This window comes from Myxocyprinus asiaticus, chromosome 47 (genome assembly GCF_019703515.2).
Source record: "Myxocyprinus asiaticus isolate MX2 ecotype Aquarium Trade chromosome 47, UBuf_Myxa_2, whole genome shotgun sequence".
NCBI classification, from domain to species: domain Eukaryota; kingdom Metazoa; phylum Chordata; class Actinopteri; order Cypriniformes; family Catostomidae; genus Myxocyprinus; species Myxocyprinus asiaticus.
Genome location: NC_059390.1, coordinates 16178707 through 16191666, shown reverse-complemented (window position 1 = coordinate 16191666; position 12960 = coordinate 16178707). Strand labels below are relative to the sequence as shown.

The 12960-nt window shown below is 37.5% G+C and overlaps 1 protein-coding gene across 3 annotated transcripts in view; it reads left to right on the top strand.

Annotated features, from left to right (window-relative positions):
- Positions 1 to 432: 432 nt before the first annotated feature.
- The window catches only part of LOC127436639 (transcription factor SOX-5-like), a 318833-nt gene continuing 306305 nt past the window's right edge, over positions 433 to 12960 (top strand). The window contains exons 1-2 of one of the 3 annotated variants that reach the window (XM_051690889.1): positions 433 to 566; positions 1626 to 1765. The gene's annotated coding sequence lies outside the window, so the exon portion shown is untranslated. Of the gene's footprint in view, positions 567 to 1444; positions 1566 to 1625; positions 1766 to 12960 lie in introns of those variants that run through there. The other 2 variants (XM_051690891.1, XM_051690890.1) reach the window with 2 other exon arrangements.

The following is a 12960-nucleotide window of genomic DNA, read 5'->3' as shown; positions in this document are numbered from 1 at the left end:
TAACAGCAATGTCATTTCAATTGGCAAATATTAACAACCAGTCGTTCATCTGTTTTCGTGACACCCGCAGAACAAACGACAACACAAGGTTTTCTTCGGCTTTTAATAAACGTGGCCGATTGAAATGCCCACTTTGACATTAGGAGTGCAAGTAAATGCAATTATACAAGTTCTCCTCAAGTTTTTACACATTCAAATTTTTCTTCACATAACCTAAACTGTTTTGGTTCAAGTTCATTGCTTTGAACCCTTTTTATTTGTGTAAAAATGAAAGTGTGACTTTTAAAAATTGAGGCCATCGAATACAGCAAACATGCTGCATTTTTCATTGAAATTACTAGAGTTATACAGTATATTAATTGTTCTTCCATATTTCTGTTTTGAATAAGTCATTTGACTTACAGCGCATGTTCTGTGGCGCGCGCATTGGGACCTGAGATGCGCGTGCAGGTGAAGCGCGCATCAAACTTGACAGAATGTGATGATAACCTACTTCAACAAACTTCTAGTCTTTCCATCTTGATAAGGTAGATGTTACGCAGTCAAGTGAGCCATAACGAACTAAAGTAAGCGAATTACATTTGTAATTAGATATTGTGTTTTATCATTTCTTTTTATCATTGAATAAAACCGACCAAAAGCTCCATGAAATGTAATTTTTCACTTAAAAAATGAATCGCATGAAATGTAGACCTTATTGAATAAACCACGGATATTTGTGGGGATAGATGAGATCAAATGAATAGCAGGAAAGCAAATGCCATTTCAGGAATTAAACATCTGCAGATTTGCAAGCATTAAAAGTTCGTGAATATTTCCGAAAACGCACTGACATGCCAAGTATTTTGTTTGGTTTATAATAACGGTCAAACGAAACAATGAAGGCATTGACCGATAGTTCCGGATAAACAGAATATAATTGCAACAGTTTCTTCATGTTTACTCTAATGTTTGCTTGTAAGCAAATAAAACGTGTATATTTTAAAGGACTTTCCAAGCACTTTCGTGTTGTTTAATTTCATTATTGTGTGGCGTAGGTAACACGAATGACTATGCCCCAGCGCGTGACTTGACAGGCGTTTAAAAACAGCTTGGGCGCGCGTGGGAAAAGCGACTGCATATGCGCTATTACAAGGCATCTGGAGGGGCTCGCTCTGATTACACCCCAGTTAAAAGGCGTTCAAGAGCAGCTGAGGACAACAGTGAATGAATGATAATAAAGTGTGTCAAAACAGACACCTAAATTTAAACATTCCGGTCTGTGACATATTTTCTCTCCACACACAAATGCACTTCTCGCGCTCGGAATGACTTGTAGCCTACATTTAGCTGGAAATATTCTTACAACCACATTCCCTGAATGAGAAACTCGGATGGCAACGTTTATATTCTGACAGCTCTTGAAGTACAAACGTGGTGTCTTTTAGCCTGTACCTCGCGATGCGCCTCAGGTAGAGCGCGCGCACATGTAAAACTGCATATGCACATAGCCAAGCCCAGTGTGTTGGATTTAAATGGTCCAGTTTTGACACATTTGCTTTGCTCAACCGAGCATTGGCGCTAAGGTTGGCGCAAGTCTGTGCCTTTTGTAATTTGATGTGGCGTTGTTGTTTGTGTGTGACCAGCCCTGGGATTTCACCTCGTCCTTGAGAGACCAGCGCAAATCAACCCCAAATAAAACATCACGACCCTTTTCACCTCTCCCGCCCGGAACGGATGGTCGTTTTCCTTCGAGACACGTGGACGACGCGGTACACAAAATAAGGTGAGTAATTTGACATCGCATTGAACTTTATGTCGCCGTGATCGGTTTAAGCGCGCGGGGAGCTGGGCTCGCGTTACTGCTTGTTGTTGAGCGCCGTTAACGGGCACCGCTGGAAGTGTCGGATGGGGTTTGAGCTATTGCGATCTTTCCCCATTCCATTGGCACAGTAATCCAGCGGGGATTAGAGCGCGTTACCTTCCAATCAACAGTTTCTACATCCATTCCTGCCTTCAACAGCAGACTTCAATCCAAATGCTGTCATTTTAACCATTTTCAACAGCTCCTTGTCGAATTGTAGATCACTTAGCCTACTTTTAATTTAATGTGCATATTTAAAAAATGCATATAGCTCCACTTTTTAAAACTTGCACAAGATATTTTTATTTACAGTAAACCTTCAAAATGTTGCAGTAGCCTATAGGCTAACTTGAAGTTTCTCCCATTTCTTAATAAGAGCAGGACATTCTTCCCACTGAAGGATTTGTCTCAATTGTTTCTTTGAAATGCACTTAATCATAATTTGGGCAAACATCATTTTCTAAATTGAACCTAAGAGGCTCTTGAATAATAGGATATATTATCAGGTTTGGCATTTAAATGAGATAAATATTCCTTGACTTCTAAAATGAAACTTTATGAAGTTCATAATTCAATTGGCATCCAAGTTTGTTAAAATAAACAAGTCATAAATTCTTCCTCACAATTGCATGGTTGGCTGTCAAGAGAACAGGACTTTGTGATGTGCAGCTTAAAGTCATGGTATAAATATTGGGGTTGTTGCTTGTTTTTATTATTGGGAGGGGGTTACCCCCACCCCCCACCCCGAAATCTACTCCCCTGTGTACCTTCCTGTTTTAAGTAATTTCAGGTATGATGCACTCACACAAAGCTGTACAGAAAACATAAAAATGATATGTAATACAAAATATACAGATAAACTTTATAAGGCACATTACTGCTCTAACACAGAACATAACTGTAAGAATGGACCGTGTCACCATAAAGTCCAGATGTTGAGTTCACTCTTATGAAATATTAACACTGACTAATTTTGAGAGAAGTCATTTACTTTATTAACTCATATATTACTGTATGGACTTTAATAGGTTAGTGATTGATTGCATTGCTCACAGATTCATAAACGTTGTGATAAAATATTCAGACAATCAGATTGTGTGATTTATATAATTTGTTATAGGAATAAAAATGTAGGAAGAAATAAGGGTTTAAAGATTCACAGGGTTTGAAATTCTGACGGAAATTCATAATGCTCTTAGTGAGTTTCTTCAATGCTATCAACCAGTTCTTAAGTTTACTTTGTAAGTGGGGTCCTGCTGAAAGTTGCCGGGACTGTTCCTTTTCTGGCAAATGCTTCATTTCTGGCAAACGTTTTATAAATACTTTACTCAAGAACAATTTTTGGCTATTAAGCACAAAGCCTTGTGGTGTTCTTAAGGTGTCTCCAGCCTCATAATTCTGTCATAATTTGTATAATGAGTGTTTTCATGTTATAAAATGGGACAGAATTTCATGTTTCTCATTCATCAAAACAAACTGAGGTAACACTTTATTTTACAGTGTCCTTGTTGCACATATTACATATACTGACTATAATAGTAACAGTATAGTATGCATAATTACCTGTAACTAACCCTAATCCAAACCAAAACCCTAAACCTATAGTAAGTACATGTTGTTAATTAATATTACTCAGTAATTACTTGTGTAATTACACCGTAACAAGGACACTGTAAATAAAGTGTAACCCAAACTGACTTTCTTGACTGACATTTAAAATTTTGTAATTGAATATATCCAGGCATTAATCCTGTATTATGTTCTTTTTAGTACCAGAACTTTGACTGAAACTCCCACTGAAAAAAAATAAAAAATATCAGCCAGTAAGAGTTATTTTAGGCAGGGTTAATCGCAGAGTTTCTCCCTATCTCCATGTAGAATCAGGGATTGGTTTCCGATTGCAGGGAGGGAGAGAAAAATCACTGTGCATGCTCTCTCTCTGTCTCTCTCTCTCCCACTCATTTACTCTCTTCATTCAGATAGATAAATTCACATTGCTCTTCAGCTTATCACTTAATAGACTCCGTAAATGCAACATATAACTACAGCAGAATTATAGACCAGGTACAGTCCATAACCCTGAAGCCACAGCTGAACTGAGTCACTTAAAAACCCATAGCTCTGTTACTGAGTGTAACTCAGTAATGAAAAGGAAAGCAGACTGTGAGAAGTTTTGTGTGCCTCTTGGGGGAATTTCTGCATCCAGTGACTTGTCAGGTTTTTCTTGTCAAAGATTTTCTGTTTTGTTTTGACAAATGCATCGTCACCTCCTATTCATTAGGCAGGCTATGTATGTAAAGGGGCAGATTCGAAGGTTGAAAGGTTTCTAGACTTCAAGGATGCCTAGAACAACGGAAGGGAGATTCGAATCCTGCTCGCCCACCACGTCTCCACTGTTGTCCGTTTGAACTGTGTGTTGATCACAGGACAGGAAGCGGTAAACAAATTCTTCAACATGTGGCGGCCTGCTAGAGCATACTTTTCCTTTTTCCATCCATCTCTTTCACCATTTCGCTCTCTCTTAACCATGTGCTGGGGAGAGAATCTTGCATGTCCTCCCACCTCTCTCTCTCTCTCTCTCTCTCTCTCTCTCTCTTACTCGCTCGCTCGCTCTCTCTCTCTCTCTCTCTCTTACTCGCTCGCTCGCTCTCTCTCTCTCTCTCTCTCTCTCTTACTCGCTCTCTCTCTCTCTCTCTCTCTTTCTCTCCGAAAAGCCAGTTTAAAGATAGCGCTGGCATATCTTGGACTACACTGAATAAATTTGCCAAGACATATGAATTATAAGGCTAATTGGCTTAAAAGGCTTGTCTTAACATTGTCTCTACTTAACCATGCAGAAGCTGGCTTATGGAACAGCAGAAATAGATTGGGAACCAAAATACTCCAATTTTGAGGTCAGGATTAGAATGGATGAAAGACACTAAGTTTCTTTACAAAACCATAAAATATTCAATTGTTGGCAAATTGAGAGATTTCTCCCCCCACTGCTCTCTTCTGGCAAACTGTCTGCCAAATGCATTGTGATTTTGTTTTGACATACTACTGATGTGATTCTTCTCATAACCACGAAATCTGGGACAGGTCGTCATTATCATGAGAAAAAAAGCAGGGAGAACAAAGTGACTGAGTTTGTTCAGGCAGCCCAGCAGCAAAGCACTGGCCATGTGCTCAGGCCACCGCTCTGGTGGCTTTGGTCTGGACATCCGCACAGCTGTGCATGACCCATAATGCTCACACTCCCTGCCCCAGTTCGGCTGATACAGCTCTCTGATTGGTTAAGCATGCATCTGTGTTGTGTGCTCAATGGTTCTTAGCACTTTCTGAACTCTTTCTAGTCCTGTCCAGTGTTTGAGTTTAGGTGGATGGGATCTGAGTGTCATTCCTGGCAGTTATTCTCCCCCTTCTTCAAGAAGAATGCTCATATTTAGTTTTAGTCAAGTACCTGTATTAAATAAACAGAGTGCTTCGCATGATCTACATTTGTTCATTTACATTTATTCATTAAGCAGATGCTATTATCCAAAGCAAATTATCTCTGTCACTGCCAGTGTTGGGTGTAATCTAAATACAAAGCAATTAGTTACTGTAATCAAATTACTTTTTTAGTAAGGCAGTTTAACATTACATTTTAAATTCCAGTAATCAGATTAAAGTTGCTGACTTTCAATTAAGTTGATTATTATTAATTACATTACTTGGGTAACACATTTTTTATAATTTCTTTTGGTTTTTAAAGTTGGAAATATAGACATTATATTGAATTAGTTCTGTGAAAAGTGTTTTAGAAAGTAATGTAAAAGTAAAGTATTTAGTAATGTGAATACTTTTTCAAAGAAGTAATCAGTAAAGTGATCTGATTGAAATTTTATAGAAGTAGAGTAACTTACCCAACACTGGTCACTGCATACAGCATGGGTACTCAACTTTGGATAGCTGGGGTGCCGGAAAGCAGGATCCTTTTTGCCTCGAGGGCCACACACTTTTTTTAAAGACTAATTATTATTCTTTTATTTATTTAATTAAAAAATATTTTAATTTATTTTTCATATTAATGAGGGGAGTAGACAATGCTAAATATACTGTTTAATACATCATTGACATGTAATTAACTTATATATAAAAAAAAATAATATATATATATACAGCTTAATTCTGGTAAAACGTTTTTTTGTAATTTTTTTTTTTTTATAAAACCCGTGATATATATTATTATTATGATCATATATGAATGTATATTGTCGGTTTTTTTTTAGTAAATTCACACTTTTACAAGTAGGCCATATACTGCAGAACAATGCAATTTTGTGAAATGTCAACACACCATATAAAAAGAAGATATGATCTGTTCTATTGTCACTGTCAAATAGTCATCATGACACGCACAAAAATACGGTCTGCGGGCCAGATGCGGTCTGCGGGCCGCATGTTGAGTACCATGGGCATACACAGGGACAGATTAACCACCAGGCCGATTGGGCCATTGCCCAGAGGCCTCTAAACCCACAAGGCCCTGAGCTCTAAATCAATTATTTATTTATTTTGAAATACCTATTATCAGGGTCATAGTTCCCCCCCCCCCCCCCCCCCCAAATAATCAAAACAAGCAATATTTATACCATAATCAATGGAAAAATGCAGATGCTTCACGCTGCAACCCCCCAATATTCAAGCCAAATCTACACCCTTGCCTATTATAAATCAACGTAAATGTCAGCCTTATGTGAAATAACATTTGTTCGGCCAAATGCGTGATGGACGACAGCAGCGTGAGCACAGGCACTCGAGTGCACGCTCAAGTAATCTGCCTCTCACAGGTGCAGCGCATTTGTTTAAAGGACTACAGAGAACAGCGTCTGATTTACAAAACGCTTCCAAACACAAAGATAATGTGCAGTTTATCCTGGCTGTGTACAAAGCTGATGGTTTAAATTCATATAAGTGACAGCATTCGTGCAACAGTATAGAGGACTTGTCCTGCATGCATTTAATGTTGGTGGATGGTGCCTTAATACCCTAAATATGTGCACGGTAACCTTTGTAATATTTGGTTTACCGCATTAACCGTGAGCTATGAGCCTAAATAGCACAATAGGCCTACATAAATATTCAAATGATAAAATCACATTAAAGTAAAAAATAATCTCTGTCACTGCCTGCAACATAGTAGGCCTATTCTTAATAAATGGAAAATACGTAATTCTGCCCAGGAATGTTCACTCTACATGAGGCCGCGAATGCTACAGATTATAGGACTTCTTCGGTATGCTTTGATTTTTAAATGATTCAGCATAGAAACTGTGTAATTATTGTCAGCACATCAGAGCAAAAGGGGAAAAAACACTGATTTGCCGTTTATCAAGCGCTAAAACTTTGCCAGGTGAAAAACAATCTGGAATCATGTGTAACAATCACATTAAGTCCTCTTTCCAACCTGAGCTTCATCAGAATGTTGATCTGTGACACCTGAACTGAAAAATCTAGATGCAGCGCAACAAATGTTGAAACAGAACACAAGTGTCTCGAGATGCGTTTATAAATATTAAAGTTCTTTTAAACTTAACAGTGAGTTGTGGCACAACGATCAAAGATGTCCATCCAGTGCGTGTTTACATGGCCTCGACGCACGTTTGAACAGCCCGTAACTCGCCCTATAGCCTACTTGATAAACTGACCCGAACCTGGCCCAAAACCTGTAGGTTTGTCGGGTACCGTTGGACTCAGATCGGGTTGAAGACCTCTAAATGTTCAGATGTTCAGAAAAATCGAATAGTGATTTTGGTATTTGAATACCGTGCACACATGATTTTGGTTCGGTTCATAATTAAAAAGTACCTGTAAATATATCTGGCCATGTAAGACATTGCTCCAAACTTTTCTTCTGTCAAATTGAAAATCCAACCAAATCTGGCAAGTGTCCTGTAGTGCATAAAAGTGAATGTAGTTACGTGACACATCATGGGGGGCCTCCATTATTGATTGACAGGTGAGAAGGCTGTCCTTCACTGCTGTCAGGGATGCAGTGTGCTTTTTTTTTTTAACTACAGTTTTTTGACTGCATGATCCGATCACAAAATGTTTCGGATTCTGTTTACACCTGTTTGTGGCTCTTTTTACATGTATTCATTTAGCAGACGCTTTTATCCAAAGTAGGGTTGCGCGGTTTACCGGTACTAATGAAGTATCGCGATACCAAAAAAATGTAAATGGTACGATATCATCTTATTGCTAATTTCGGTACCATATTACAGTTTGCTGTCATTAGCAGAATTATATGAGATGTGACAAATTTGAGATGAAATCAATGACAATTTGAAAATAAAATAAAAAAAACCTCTGGATTTGGCCAAGTGTGATCATTAAACAGCAGAAGGATGTAATTTAATTAAATAATATACAGTCACATGCGCTGCACACTACAGAATGAACAAGAGGTGCTGCTCTGTCATATGATTCCCACACACACAAACACACACATGGGCACGCGTGCACACACACTCACACAAACTCAACACACACGGCTGGTGTTTAATTTTCATGCAATGTGTTTAGAGTATAAATGGCTGTTAACAATTAACACTCGAGAGTCACGATGGGAGATTCCCAGCATTAATGGGAAGCTTGATATAACTAACCCGTAAAAACAGGTATAACTCAAAGGTATGTCAAAATAAAATTCCCGCTAACATGAAAGCTCTTCAAATGGATGCATGAAATTAAAGACAGAAAAATATAACTACTGTATAAAAATGTAATGTTCAAAAAGTAGTAATAATACTCATAATAACAATTATGTAGTATTAAATGATTGTATTATTATTATTATTATTATTATTTGTAAGCAATATCACAAACGTAAGCAGCCTTGTGCCATCAGATTATTTTCATTAATGTTTTCATTAATAGTGTGAAGCTCTGTTGTGCAGCATTAATAAAAATAAAATGGCAATGTTTTGTAAAAAAAAAAAAAAATTATTATATTTTTATTTGATTAAAACTGTATGTATCAGTTTGATTAAACACCATTTGATCATAACATTTAATTAAAACATTTAACATGGAATCCAGAAAAATGTAAATGGAAAACGCATAATTTGTATTTGAAAGACTTTATGCAGTTCTTTTAATCAAGTAATTTTCTGTGTAATTTCATAAAAAATTTGAGGCTTTTTATTTGTTGATTGTAGTATCGATTTAGTACTGATTTTGAAGTACTGGTGCTGGAATCGTTTCAAATCAAAATTTGGCTAATCCCTAATCCAAAGCGACAAAAAAATGAGGAGGGATACAACATAAGCAAATCTTCTGCAATACAAAGTTTCAGTTATGTTAGAAAAGTACTAGCTAGGACAGAGATAAGAGTGCATATATATATATATAATTTTATTTTTTATTTTTTTTATTTTTATTGTGATTAGATGTTAATACAAGGTTTTAATGGGATTTTATTCTAACATCACTGCATATTAGGTCCCCCAATGGTCTTTTACCACCTGAATGGTCCTTAAAAGTAAACTACAAGCTGAATGTGAGTTTGGATGTGGTAGAGGATGAAAGCAAGCTTCTCTTAAAATGTTTGTGATGGCCAGCGTTGGGTGACAATACCCCTCTCTCATGCAGAAACACTTGAAAGGTCCTCTGTTGAAAGTGGATGTGTGTGAGGACTGGGTTGCCTTCACACTTTGATCAATCAAGGATAAATGAGAGGGCATGCTTTTATCACAATGAATAATAATGATGAGCATTTGTCATTTGAAAGCTACAAGCGAGTATCTCTGAATGTACATCAAGAGTTGATGTTACAAGGTGCTCTTCATTACAAAGGCCAGGAAACATGTTCAAAATTCCATGAAGGCTTTGTTAAATTAATTGGTATATTCATTTATTTATTTTCTCTTCAATTTTGTTGCGTCAAATTTGTGACACTCAAGCGTTCTTTCAAAAGAGTCTTCTGAATAGCAGCTCATCTCATTGTGGCTTTTAAAATCCAATTGTTCTTGTAGTCTTGTGGGATTTCAAGGTTTCTTCTCTAACCCTTTTCTGTCCTTAACCACCACACTTGGAGTCATCTCACTGCATAACCCAACTATTTCATTTAGGAAAATTAGTACGTTCTCACCGACCCTGTCTTTCATCGTTTGCCGTGGTGCATATTTAAGTCCATTCCTGGGCTTATTTTCCTAATTGGTGGTCTATACTTGCTCAACACCGATTGCCTTTGATCATCTCAGATCATTACGTTTACCTCATTAATTTGCTCAATGCAATTTTTTTCCCCCTCTCCTATTCCGCCAAATTTAAGGGCCTAGTAAAAATTGGATTAATAATACATTTCATGAGCCAAGAGAAAAATCAGATCCCTTTGTGGTCTCTCTCTGTCTCCCTTGTCTTTTTTCTTACCCACTGATTGTGTTTCCCTAGTGTGAAAGACACAAGCCAAACAATGCCTGATGAAAAGACAGTCTCTGTGTTTGTTGCTGTTGACCTGAATCTAGTCTGAAAGGAAGCCATGGACGGGGCGGAGAAGAATAAAGATACACGGAAGAAACAGTGTGGTGCTGTTCAGTACGTGTTGTTTTAAAAGTGGACTACAGCTGAGAAAGTTGCTGATTAGATCCCCAGTGCTGGTGGCATCTATTGCTGTGATCATCGTGACAGAGGTTCTCTGTCTATGTCTGTTCAAGAAGCTTTGTTGTACAGCTGACCCTGTGCTCCGACTCTTCTCTTCACCTCTGTGTTGAAATGTTTACCTGAAAATTATGTAATATGGAGTTGAAAGTCAACATGAAATTAAAATGGACCTTATTTACTTTCTTAATACACACTTCTGGTATTATTTTTCGAAAGAGGAAATGTCTTTGTAATCTTTCATCAAAATGTAAAAACTTTCTCTGGCTCTGAAACGACTTTGCTTTTCAGCTGACATCAGCATACCCTCGTATTATATCTTAACGCCTCCTATCCAACCACCTGGCTCTATTCGGATGTGTGACATGATCTGTACCACCCTGTATGTTTTCTAGTTCAGATAGAATGGGTTGCGAATGCCATTTCATGTTGACTTTAAATGAGCTGTGCTTGAGAGAAACATTCAGACTGATCGCACTGTGAATTTGGCAAGAGTAGGTCGAAAGTTTTGCTGCTGAAATTGGTCTGTCTTTACCGAAAATCAAATAATTGCCCCCCAAGGCCAAAGCTGGAAGTATTGTTGAATGTATGGGCTCATGTGAGTGCCAGTTTCAGAATGAAATGCCCACAGACTGGCGCCAAAAGAGAGTTGTACTTTTTGTTTTAAATTATGTAGTATAATTAACAGAAATGCATATATTATTAAACCTACACCCTAACCTCAACCCTAAACTTCACTGTCAGTGAAGTAAAAATTTAAATTTAAATTTACAATTTAATTTTAGAGCTGACATGCAACCTCCAAATCATGCTAACCATTGTTTATGTGAATAGGTTTACTTCCAAGTTCCCACAGGACAAGAACCCATGCCTCGGAGATCGTGCAATATCAAAATGTGCATACGCTTGAATTGATAAAAAAAAAAAAAAAAAACCTGATGGGGGATGGCACTTGTCAGTAATTCAGCTCAATGGGGTTGATTTCAGGGTACTGGAACTTTCACAAGCAACATGTCGATTTCCTGTGTGCTCATGTTGAAACATTGTAGAACTACGTTGTTTTTTGTTTTTTGTCCTCCACCTCTTCGTCCTCATCTTCTCTATATCTTCTGTTTGTTTATCCCTTATTTTAACCATCTTTATCTTCATTTTAGTCTTCTTCCATCCTTTGTCTCTCATCATGAAATGTGTAGTGCATTTGCCTCCCACACTTCTACCTTAAAAAGCCTCAGGCCTAAGACTTTTGACAAAGATACATGTAGACTTTAAAAGCAAAGAATTCATCATATTTATTGTCTCCCTGCCAAATAGGGCACAAATAATCCACTCCAATTAGGTGTTTGTGGCATGAAAATGGGATTTTCTCTCTCTTATGAAAACCCATATTGCAGAACACCATTGTTGATTTTGAATTTCAGAAACGAAAGAAGAACAACATGCCAGGTTGATTTCACACAACCATCTGCACATATAGGCTGTAGGTAAATATAGATCTGTATCTTCAGTGTAGACTTTTTTTTTACTGTATTGAAGCAGCTATTGTCCTCCTCTTGTGGCCATATAAATATCAATATACTTGAATCTCACAATCCATGTACTGATGTCTCAGCCAGAGTACAAAGAAGAATGGGTGTTTTTGTCATGAGGCGTTTATTGTCTTGCAGCCCGGCACAAGAAAACAAACAAAGTCGTGAGGCGTTTATTGAGCAGATTGCACCGCATATGATTTAGGCTCAAGATTTTGAGCTTTTATGTTTACATGATTGTGTGTGTCTTCATATTGTGTTTTTTCAAACATGTTCTATTATCATATAGATAACTGAACCTTATTTTTTGGATATGAGAAGCTGCTGATATGAGAAGATGTAATGTCAAATTAGAGTGTGTGTGTGTGTGTGTGTGTGTATGCCCCCCTTTACGATTCTGACTTTCTACTTTATGGGAAGATTGGAGACCAAAGCAAAAGGAAAAATACTATGGATTTTTGCATCCAATAAATCAATGACCTAGTTTGGTATTTTGTGAAACCTTGCTTATTTTTCACATGCCCATGGGGGTCGTTCAATTTATTGTGCTTTGTTTGTGTGCACAAGAGTGTTTGAGTGTTTCACTGAGTTTTTCAGAACTATACTGATTGGCCGGTGACTGTGTTCAGATTTCACAGTGAGTGTCCTTTGAGCTGAGGCCAATTTTGACAATAATATTAACATGAAACGCTGTTCACAAACTCCTGTGACTTCTGTAATCGGACTTAACTGGAAAAATGTAGGCCAGGACTTGATTTTATACATTGGGAATTGATTGGAACGTGAAATTTTAGGGTTAGCCAGGTGGAGGGATTGAAATTGAGGAGTTAATAAAGGTAGATTTGTGTCAGCCGATAAGGAAAGTCATTTCAGAGGCAGAGCAAGTTATTACATTTTGATAACAGATAACAAAGATGAACATTACATTACCAAATACATTTATAAGGTTGTTTGTGGGATCAAATT